Source organism: Ostrea edulis, chromosome 9, assembly GCF_947568905.1.
Source record: "Ostrea edulis chromosome 9, xbOstEdul1.1, whole genome shotgun sequence".
In the NCBI taxonomy this organism is placed as follows: Eukaryota; Metazoa; Mollusca; class Bivalvia; order Ostreida; family Ostreidae; genus Ostrea; species Ostrea edulis.
The window spans coordinates 41,784,609-41,797,198 of record NC_079172.1 but is presented as its reverse complement, the minus strand read 5'-3'; positions in this window follow the sequence as shown (position 1 = coordinate 41,797,198).

The following is a 12,590-nucleotide window of genomic DNA, read 5'->3' as shown; positions in this document are numbered from 1 at the left end:
AACTGAGTTATCCGTAGTCAACATCAGTGTGCCAAGAACGGCCTAACAATCGTTATGAAACACGTCCATCAGGATATAACAAAATTATATCATACCTATAGGTTATAACGACCATAGAATTTGCGAAATCCTAATTTTAAACAAGACTGTAAACGATGTTCGACCATTTGACTTTTTTAGAAGAACGAACTGTCATTGAAATATTCGAGAAATAACGTACCCTGATCCGATGTTGGTAAACAATGAACACCCACCTGATATCGATGGGTAAACAACTATCATCAAAAACATCTGTATACCAGGATTGACTTGTATCGTATGAATATGGTGGACATTAACAATCGGATGACAAGCTGGCTGTTTAATCAATATATCGTCTTTACAATGCACAAATTATCATTGGGTCAAATGCTGTCTCTCATACCAATTGTTGGGTTGTTCTGTATATACCATTTTGACTACAGACTTATTTAATCAAAATATTGGACTCACGGCGGGTGTGACTGGTCAACAGTGCGATGCTTACTTCTCCTCGGCACCTGCTCCCACCTTTGGTGTGTCCAGGAGTCAATGTGTACCTTACTCTTAAACCTGTATTCTTTATAGGAATTATGAACCTGATGACTGTTCGTTATCTTCACTTTTTTATAAGTATTTTTTATTGATTTTGGCCTGTGAAAGTTGTGCAAACCTCTACTAAAAACTTTGTTTTCGTTCTCCAGATCAATGTAATGGTGATGTAAATGGTATTTATTCCTACTGCTCTCCAAACATCTTGATCAATACACAAAAAAACAAAATGTTGAAAATATTGACACTCACGAATATCTTAGATGACATTTTACCTGAGACACCACAGAGTCGTCCACTTCTGCTTCATACTTACATGTAGATATTTTATTGAAAGTAGACATTAACGGCAAACTGACAACTCAACTGTATGACAAACGGGATGATTTCAGCTTCTCCATCGTCAACTTCCCATATTTATGTAGCGATATTCCATTATCACCTGCATATGGTGTTGATATCTCTCAACTGATTCGATACGCAATAGCTTGTTCTGCGTATAGTCAGTTTTGAAATCGAGGCAAGCTACTGAAAAACAAGTTGATGGTACAGGGGTTTCAACAGTCTCGATTGAAGTCAGCATTTCGCAAAATCTATGGTCGTTATAACGATCTAGTTCGTCAATACAACCTATCATTGGGTCAAACGCTGTCTGACGTGTTTCATATCGATTGTTAGGCCGTTATTAGCACACTGATTTTGACTACGAATAACTCCGTTTACCTGATCAGGATATAGGGCTCACGGCGGGTGTGACCGGTCGACAGGGGATGCTTACTTCTCCTAGGCACCTGTTCCCACCTTTGGTATGTCCAGTGGTCCGTGTTTGCCGAACTCTCTATTTTGTATAGCTTATAGGAGTTATGATATTGATCACTGTTCATTATCGTCACCTTTCACCCGAGGTATTCACAAGTATCGCTCTAATTTACTCCAATTTAAAACTGAAAATAAAAAGTAAATTCAAAATAACTAACTGGGAGGGAAATATTGTGTTAATCACATCCCCAGAACATAACGCTGCCTCCGCCGAATCTGTCACGTTCAAGGACACGATTGTCTACATGTACACGGCGGAAAAGTCAAACTCTGCCGTCAGTTAAATCTGGACTCATCCATGTCTAGTTTTGGCGTTAATTCAGGCTCTATTTGTTCGTAGCGGCAAGGCTAGGTGATAGGTATGGTGGCCGATTTATGCTATTTTACAATTTGTTGTCTTTTCGTTCTTTCAGGACGAAAAATCGCTAAGTATTCTTTAGTTCGCCTCGAAATAACAATAGAGTCTGAATTAACGCCAAGTCTGGACTACTGCACTTTGTGACGTTGATGGTGTCTGGGCTACTGCACTTTGCGACGTTGATGATGTCTGGACTACTGCACTTTGTGACGTTGATGATGTCTGGACTACTGCACTTTGTGACGTTGATGATGTCTGGACTACTGTACTTTGTGACGTTGATGATGTCTGGACTACTGCACTTTGTGACGTTGATGATGTCTGGACTACGGCACTTTATGACGTTGATAATGGGTTTTTATTGAGTCGACTCGCGAAGCGAGATGCTCCTTGCTGTCAACGGCGTGTAGATTTATCGCGGCTCACAAACTTTTTGTTTATTCTTACACCGACAGCAAATAAATCCCTCAAACAAAGATCTTCAAAAAATGTTCATGCTTTTTTGAACAGCTTCATTAAGTTTTGAAGACATATCATACATGTATGTTGACATTCTTATAACAATGTAATTTAAATGAGTCCCCTCAATACGTTTAAAGGGAAAGGCAACCCCCCAAATAATTAAAAGATAAATGAGAGAATTAATTATTTGATAAAATTGTGTCATACCATTCTGTTGATATACGGCCTAGATAAGTGTCAGTACTAATTTGAAAACGCTAAAAATTGAAATGCCCGCCGTCTATTGAGGCTGCCATGATGTGGAACTCTTATGTATTCAAGATCACAAAAATCAGTAATTTTGACGTCACACCGTGTTCCGGTTTTGATGAGAACTCCGTTTACCTGATCAGGATATGGGGCTCACGGCGGGTGTGACCGGTCAACAGGGGATGCTTACTCCTCCTAGGCACCTGATCCCACCTCTGGTGTTTCCAGGGGTCCGTGTTTGCCCAACTATCTATTTTGTATTGCTTGTAGGAGTTATGAGATTGATCACTGTTCGTTATCTTCACCTTGCATGTGGTAGATATTACGAATAAATAGGTTGATGCCTTTCTGTCAATCAGTTAACTAGACTAATGTGGAAGGGAGATGTGGAAAAAAAAAGGGGGGGGGGTTGCCGAAATTCCTGACCCAACCAAGTCATCTGAAAAGAAAAGACTATGTACATGTAAACTGTGGATCCATCATTTGCGTAATGACAAGTTGAGGTTCGAGACATTTGTATGAAGAAACGTACCGTTTGCCTGGTCTGCGACTTGACTGAACGTCTTTTCTTAATTTCTACTTGTGAAAAAATGAGCTCAAATCTATCCGACTCCAAATCTAACTGTTCGTGACTTGTCATGTTTACAGCGCTGCTGATGAAATATAAACCGGAACTGACGGTGTGACGTCATATATCAAACTTCAATGACCGCTCTCTTAGCGACGTGTAATTGAAATATATGATTGATTAATATTGATTTAATCGTTAAGCAAGGGTTTTTGTTGTTAAAGACTATCATTTACGATATCAGTCAGTAATATTTTATTGATAAAAGCAGCAATGTTGTTAGGGTTGCCTTTTCCTTTAAAGAAACTAAACATAGTGCGCATGAATACATGATGTAAGCAAATTAAGTCAATAAGTGTCATAGGTGATTGTACTTTTGTTTTTATTAAACATGCGACTTACGTGTGTTTAAAGATAGCAACTACAAAATTAGATTCGTCAACATGAAACAAATAACTCGTAAGTAAATATTTCATAGTAAAGAAAGTAATATATCTCGCTTTCTTTGGTTGGAAAAGCATAATAAATATTTGAAAATGGTATTGGTCTATTACGACCGATCATACTCCCCGTCGAGGCCTCTGCGAAAGTATGTCAACGCCTAAACCATGTGACTATTTCTGCAGGAATTTACCGGGGTGAGACGAGGAACGCACGTTCAGTTTGTTATGTTTTCGCTTTCAGACTATTCTACAGTCAGATATAGATAATCACATTTACCGCATTTTGCCGAATATATTTAATACGCATCCCCTTTTGGGGCCGGTAAATTGTGTAAATACCATAGTTCGTGTGTACAATCGCATTTAACTTCTCTAAAGCATGCACTAGAATTTGTATTTTTAAGAAAACAGCAATCTTGTCCTTATACACACTACATAGCAGTATTTTCGGGGAAATAATGTTAATTTCAGCAAATCACGAAAGTTTGTAGCAATAAAGTTTTAACAGACTCGATATTTTCTTTGTTTAAGGTTCTTATCAATTTAATATCCGATGCGAGCGTTCAATGTTTTGTAACCAGCATCGAAAAATGACGTACCAAGGTGCGATAGAACGACACCCTCGGTAATTATGAACATATTAATAATCAAAGCCAGTAATTTAATTGGTACTAAATGAAGAATTCAAACATAACCCTCTAATATTTCGCCGCATTTAGATGGGTAAGTACATCAGTTGTTTACTGCAAAAGGAAAGTTAAAACTCGAAAGTAATCGCATATTCCTAGACCCATGAAAAACGTGCAACATGCAAAAATCTTACAAAATCAAGTGACGACGTGTAGACAAAATATGTGCTAGTCACGGTATCATAATATCATGGCAGTTTTAAAAATTGCACGATGATAACTTTTAATGGGCTGTTTCATAATAATTAGTTACAGGGTGTAAGATTATTTTCCCCCACAATTTTACGCTTTTAGATGGGTAAACAACGCGGCGAAAAATTAAGTGCACACTGCATTGACTAAAACAATATGAGTCAAATACCTTTAGTGGTATGTAGTATGTGTCCCTTCTCATAAGTGCGTATTATATTTGGTTAAATACGAGGGTAAATTAATAAGCATACTGCATTACTCCGATTGTAATTTTTAGCTCACCTGAGCTGAAAGCTCAAGTGAGCTTTTCTGATCACCCGTATTCCGGCGTCCGTCCGTCCGTCTGTCCGTCCGTCTGTAAACTTTTCACATTTTCAACTTCTTCTCAACAACCACTGGGCCAATTTCAACCAAAGTTGGCACAAAACATCCTTAGGTAAAGGGAATTCTAAATTATTAAAATAAAGGGCCAGGCCACCTTCCAAGGGGAGATAATCAAGAAAAGGTAAAAATAGGGTAGGGTCATTAAAAAATCTTCTTCTCAAGAACCACGGGGCCAGAAAAGATGAAATTTATAGATAAGCTTTATTAGGTAGTGCAGATTCTAAATTGTTAAAATCATGGCCCCTGGGGATCGGATGGGGCCACAATAGGGGGTCAAAGTTTTACATACAAATATATAGGGAAAATCTTTAAAAATCTTCTTCTCAAGAACCACTGAGCCAGAAAAGCTGAGATTTATATGAAAGCTTCCTTATATAATGCAGATTCTAAATTGTTAAAATCACGGCCCCCGGGGGTCGGATGGGGCCACAATAGGGAATCAAAGTTTTACATACAAATATATAGGGAAAATCTTTAAAAATCTTCTTCTCAAGAACCACTGAGCCAGAAAAGCTGAGATTTATATGAAAGCTTCCTTATATAATACAAATTCTAAATTGTTAAAATCATGGCCCCCGGGGGTCGGATGGGGCCACAATAGGGGGTCAAAGTTTTACATACAAATATATAGGGAAAATCTTTAAAAATCTTCTTCTTAAGAACCACTGAGCCAGAAAAGCTGAGATTTATATGAAAGCTTCCTGATATAGTGTAGATTCTAAATTGTTAAAATCATGGCCCCCGGGGGTCGGATGGGGCCACAATAGGGGGTCAAAGTTTTACATACAAATATATAGGGAAAATCTTTAAAAATCTTCTTCTCAAGAACCACTGAGCCAGAATAACTGAGATTTATATGAAAGCTTCCTTATATAATGCAGATTCTAAATTATTAAAATCATGGCCCCCGGGGGTCGGATGGGGCCACAATAGGGGGTCAAAGTTTGGTTTTTTTGGGTTTTTTGTTGTTGTTGTTGTTTTTTTTATATATAGTGCAGATTCAAGTTCGTTAAAATCATGGACCCCGGAGATTGAATGGGGCCTCAAGGGGGCATAAAAGTTTTACATACAAATTTATAGGAAAAATCTTTTAAAATCAACTTCTCAAGAACCACTGAGCCAGAAAAGCTGAGATTTATATGAAAGCTTCCTGATATAGTGCAGATTATAAATTGCTAAGATCATGGCCCCCCGGGGTCGGATGGGGCCACAATAGGGGGTCAAAGTTTTACATACAAATATATAGGAAAAATCTTTAAAAATCTTCTTCCCAGAACCACTAAGCCAGAAAAGCTGAGATTTATATGAAAACTTTCTAATATAGTGCAGATTCAGGTTTGTTGAAATCATGCCCCCCTGGAGTAGGATGGGGCCACAATAGGGGATCAAAGTTTTACATACAAATATATAGGGAAAATCTTTAAAAATCTTCTTCTCAAGAACCATTGGGCCAAAGAAGTTCATATTTACATGAAAGCTTTCTGACATAGTGTAGATTCAAGTTTGCAAAAACCATGGCCTCCAGGGGTAGGTTTGGGGCCATAATAGGGACTACGGTTTTACATGCAAATAGATATGGAAAATCTTCTGATATGGACCAAGGTGACTCAGGTGAGCGATGTGGCCCATGGGCCTCTTGTTTTCTAGAATTATGGAAGCCCATTAATGTCATTGTAATAGTCAGTATTTACGTTTTTCCGAAGTACGGAAACCGATTTCAGCCATATTTCTAAATTCATGTAATTGTATATGACATTCTATAAACAATTACTTTTGTCCCCTTTCAAAGAAGAAAAAAAAAGGGGGGGGGGTTGCTTTGCACTTGTCCGTCGGCAGACCACATGTTCGCTCAATATCTTGGGAACCATTCACTTGATCGTTATGATATTTGAAATGTTGGTTGGTTATGAGTAGAAGAGGACTCCTATTGATTTTTAGGTCAAAAAGTGAAGAGTCAGTCCACTCTGGACATAAGAATATACTGTCCGTTCAATATCTTGAGGACCCTTTGCTTGACATACATCAAACTTGGTACACTGGTCCATCCTAAGGAGTTAAGGAGTAGATGGCCCGTAATGATTCTAAGGTCACATGGTTAAAGTCAAGGGTCAAAATGGACATAGGAATATACTATCCACTCAATATCTTGAGAATCCTTTGCTTCACGGACATCAAACTTGGAACACTAGTACATCTTAAGAAGTAGATTACCCCTATTGATTTTGAGGTCACATGGTTAAAGATCAAGGGTCAAACTGGACATAGTAATATATTGTCTCCTATATTTCAAGAATCAGTAACTTGATTGACACCAAACTTGGTACACTGGTACATCCTATGGAGTAGATGACTCCTATGTATTTTAGGTCACATGGTCAAAGGCCAAGGGTCAGTCCATTCTGGCAATAGGAATATATCGTCCACTCAACATCTTGACTTGAATTGGTTTGGTACTATTATGAATTAAATGATGCATGTGTATAACCCTTTTCAATTCTGCACCACGTAGGGGGAGGGGGTATTGTTGTATGTTTGTATTGTTTGGCAAACATTTCTTGTTTTCTTTATTGTTTTGATGGTAGCATTTTATGACTAGTTGCTGAATAAGCTCTAAAAAAAAAAATGCACTGAGAGTCAGTACAGTAAAAACAGCGATGTTTCTTACAGATGTCAACTGTATAGTAATTGTAACATTGACTAAAGTTTAAGCTCAAGGAATTGATTTTCTAAACTTTTTTGTTGCATGGCATCTTCTTACAACCACTGTGGTGCTTATTTGAGGGTTTTCTATTGTGATATAAAGTACTATATGACTACATAATGATTTTCCTCCAAGTCTTAGCATTTGTACATCATGGATTGTTTAGCACAATCATCAGTTAGCAATGACTCTTTAGATCCAAGTTGGATATGTACATGTAATTTAAATGGCAGTGGTCTTGACCTAGTCAAATTTAGTCGCTTTACACAGGCAAGATGCATTAAAGTATAAATCCCGCTAAAAGAATGGTGCATATGCAAACTCACACACACGATGTTCGTCATCCTTGAATACTACTATCTTGCTCCTTCAAGATTACCTATTTCAGTTGACAATGAAGTGCGAGTCGATTCTCAGGCCCTTCAGGCCTTTGATCTTGCAACCCTTTGTGAGGTCTTCTGCAGCGGATCGTTTCAATATACTGTTCTAGGATGAATAGACCTACCATCCAACCCTTTCCTTCGTCATAGTCGTGGCAGTCGTAAATTATTCGGTGACGCTTCCGTACATTTGCATTCACCAGCAGCATTTTGCACAGACACAAATTTAACTTTTAACTCGCACATTTTATTTGAAATGTGATAGCTATCAGAAAATTAGACCATACATTTCAAGTAAAATGTGCCATTTAAAAGTTACATTTGTGTCTGTGTAATATTAGGATGCTTTAATTTCGCTAGTTTGTTTGTAAACATGAAAAAGGCTCGAGTATTGTTTACACAACACAGAGTTAAGGCTAAAATATTGCTTTTATCTCTGCATTAAAAAGATCAAAAGAGTTTGGTTGCCAACTGTAAATAAGCTATATTTTTAATGTTCAGTATCATAAACGAAAAACATGGTTGTCAATTCTTGGATTAGAATTGTAACCTAAAGCTGAACAAAGAACTCACAATGAACAGAATGGAAGCTACCTTAATTTTGTAACTTGTTTTTAGCGAGAGAATAGTGATATTCGAACGCATACTTTCTATAATTCATTTCATATAGAATTAACAAGATTTTATGTGACCAATGGCTCAAAGGGATTTACTTTAGAAATATGTATATGTATATAGAAATCTACGTATATATAATTATAGATTTAAAAAAAAAAAATACTGCTGTTAATAGGGATTTCAATGTGTAATTTCTATTCTTGATTTGATAATAATAATAATAATAATTTTATTTTGTAAAGCGTAAAATCCATATTGCTCTAAACGCTATTTAAATAACAATGAAATAAGTAAAATAAGTTGTATAAGAACAAATAACTAGTAAGTGAAGATAAGAAGTCCGTTATGATTGCACAACATAGTAATGTTGACTTCGATTTCATCTGCACAGGCTAGTTGTAATGAATTGTAAACAGACGAGTCTTTGGTTTAGATTTAAAGATACAGAGACTAGCAGCAGTTATGATATCATATGGTAGAGCATTTCACAGTTTAGGGCCAGTCACACTAAAAGCTCGAGTTTGAATCACCGATGAGGTGGTAAATGGCACTTGTAGTAGGCTCTGATCACTGGACCGCAGAGTTCTGGAGGGAGCATAGGGTGTTATGAGTTCCTGCAGATAGAATGGAGCCATGATGTTGACTGTTTTGTACACTAACACCAATGTCTTGAAGATGACTCTCTGCTGAACTGGCAGCCAATGGAAGGAGCGTAGTAGTGGTGTAATGCTGTCATATTTGCGGGTGCCTGAGATGATTCTGCCTGCAACGTTTTGGATGGATTGGAGTCGCTGGATCTGCTTTGATGGTAAGCCGTAGTAGAGAGAGAGTTACAGTAGTCCAGCTTTGTTGTTATGAGGGCACGGACAACACATTCCAGCGATTCCCTGTCCAGATATCTCCTCAGCCGGCTCAGGTTCTTAAGGTGGGTGAAGGCACCTCTGCACACTGATGATATATGTGCCTCCATGGTCATGTGACAGTCAATGGTTACAGCAACGACCTTAGCCTCAATAACAGGAGTGATAGAGTCGTCTCTTACTTGCAGTGATGGTATCTGCAGCTTAGAGGTAATTTGTTTGGAGGATATCACTAGCTCCTGAGTTTTGTCTGTGTTGATCTTGATGTGATGCTGAGCCATCCAGGTTTGAACTGACCCCAAGCTAGATTCCATCTGACTGACTACAAGAGGGGCCTGTTGGACTTTAAAGCTGATATACAGTTCATTATCGCCAGCATACATGTGGTACAAGACATTGTTCTTTCTGAGAAGGGTCCCCAGGGATACTGTGTAGACGTTGAACAGAACGGGCCCGAGGACCGATCCCTGGGGGACACCGCAGCCCAACTCAGTGACACCAGACTTCGCTCCCTTCACTTTGACAATCTGGGTCCGATTTAAACAATAAAATGCTTTCTTTGTTGTTTCATCAGGTGATGAAGGTAGCTAGCATTGCAGGGGGAAAAAATCATGACCCGAGATGAAAACATCAAAGAAAGGCATTTTATTATTTATAATTTTATGTATTGTTTTAAAATATAAACTAGATTTAAGTACTAAAATATAATATGGTTGACCCATTCGCTACATTAAACGGAACAGCCAATGCACCCTTTGATCTTGATGACGCTCCATATTTGGTAAGGATTACACAGACAAGTGGTACTAAAAACCGAATCGAACTAGTTTGTTAAAAACTTTTATTCATTGTCGCAGATGAAAGCAACATCATTTCTGAAAGTACATGTACATGAGGGTATGAACTTCGACGCTTCTCGCTGACATATTTCATGAAGCGCATTGTTGGGTAGTAAATGAAAAAGAAGAATAAACATTCTTATAGCTTTGTTTTATGAAAACTATATCAACAACTGGGAAATGTTTATCAAGTGGGAGATGTTTGACCTGAACGGTAAAAATGAAATATATTTCAAAACACTATCAGTAAATACGAAACTAACACATGCTGATAAGTACATATATTTTATCTCCTTATGAAAAGGTAGTGGAATGAGTTCATTAGGGAGATAATGTCAAGATCGATTCTAACCTGAACTGGAATTAAAATAAAGCACATATGTTCATATACGAGGATATCATTGAGTAAATATATTCCACTGCCCTTTCACATTCTTATCTTTTTATGAAAAAGTAAGGTAAACGGCTATTGAGGGGAATTGTCGAGACCAAAACCGACTTTTAGTACTGTTTTAGTTGTCGGTTCCACCGGTCACGGAGTTTTCACATATTTTTAAAAATGAATGCAATTTCAGAGTTGTCCTATAGTTCTTTCCCTTTGTGGAACTCTTACGCAAAGTGAGACGCAAAACATACTATCGTCCACACGCGGTGGTTACAAATGCTTATCGCTGCCTTGATACATTGCTTAGAGGCCGATTATCAGACATCATGCAACCACCCAAACTGCAGGGACACACAATATTAGTAAGTTTATTAGTATTTAATAATAAAATAGCTCAAACAATTAAAACTCTATAATCACCATTTTTCTTTACAAACTTTCCTTTTCCACTCGTGCAGAAGAGGAAATAAAAAAAAAAATTAATTCCCCATACCACATCTTAATATTGAAAAACCTACAGATTTCTATCAAAAGTTGCATGTACTTTGTCGAGGATATACATGTATATTGACCAAATTCCCGAAGAAAAATATGTTTAGCCGCCTTTCCCAGAATACAGCCACTTCTAAAAATAGAACACATAACTTTATAACAAGCAGTGTTAATGATGTATGTTCAATATCTTGTGATGTATGTTCAATATCTTGTTATGTATGTTCGATAATTTTGTGATGTATATTCGATAATCTTGTGGAAAACTCTGTCGGACTGGTAATTTTTTCTGCGGACTGGTTGATATTATACCCCATCAGTCCGGTTGGACTGGTGACGTAAAAAGCTAGCTTCAAGCCCTGGATTATCGAACATACATCACAATATATAGAATATGTATCACATAATTATTGAATTTACATCACAAGATATTGAACATACATCACAAGATTATCAAATATACATCACAAGATATTGAACATACATCACAAGATTATCGAATATACATCACAAGATATAGAATATACATCACAAGATATTGAATATACATCACAAGATGTTGAACATACACCACAAGATGTTGAACATACATCACAAGATACTGAACATACATCATAAGATTATCGAATATACTGTAACAGGGAGGGAGAAAATGCAACGGATCAGACCGGGATTTGAACCCGGGGCCCCTGAATCTCTAGTCAGGTGCTCTACCAACTGAGCTAACTGGCCACCGGCGATCGAACCCGGCTGACCACTACATTCCTCCCTCCTTCAATGTCTTCACACCTGAAGACATCAACCCAGGATCTTTATCCCCTGGCAGGCATTTTCACCTGTCAGTTCCAGGGGCTGGTCTACGGCACCAAATGTAACAGGAAGGGAGAAAATGCAACGGACCAAACCGGATTCGAACCCGGGCCCCCTGAATTTCTAGTCAGGTGCTCTACCAACTAAGATAACTGGCCACCGGCGATCGAACCCAGCTGACCGCTACAATAGCAACGTTTTACACGCCATAGTCGAATTCAATCAAATATTATTCTTAATATGGTCAGTTTAATGTATACCAACGGCTGATATAGACAAAATTTACACTTTCATTACTTTTATCCTTATTTACATAATACATGTATACTTCTTGTACCCACCCAAGCGTTCAATAAAACACTGAACGTACCTCTATCACAGAAGAGCTGATGCCAAGTTTCGTAAAGTTTTTATATATTCTTTTTTATCGAATAAAAATTGTGACTGAAGACCGGGTTTTAATCATAAGTAACCCACCCTCATGTTTTTCAAAAACGAAATTTATTTTGTAAATTCAGAATATTCACAGTCGTTAAAATAGTCATACTGTAATCAAGATTCATACGCACATTCTCCACATTCATGAGGTAATGGCTGTCATTTCAATTATATTTCCAATGTTTTTTCCCTTTGATATCGATACGATTCCCAATGTATTTGCCTTCAATATCTTTACCATTTGAAATGATAGCGATTTCCTCATGAACGTGAACGATCAATCTCTACCCAGAGTTATCGTTCCCGCTACGCTCCACTAGTGTTGTAGCGCAG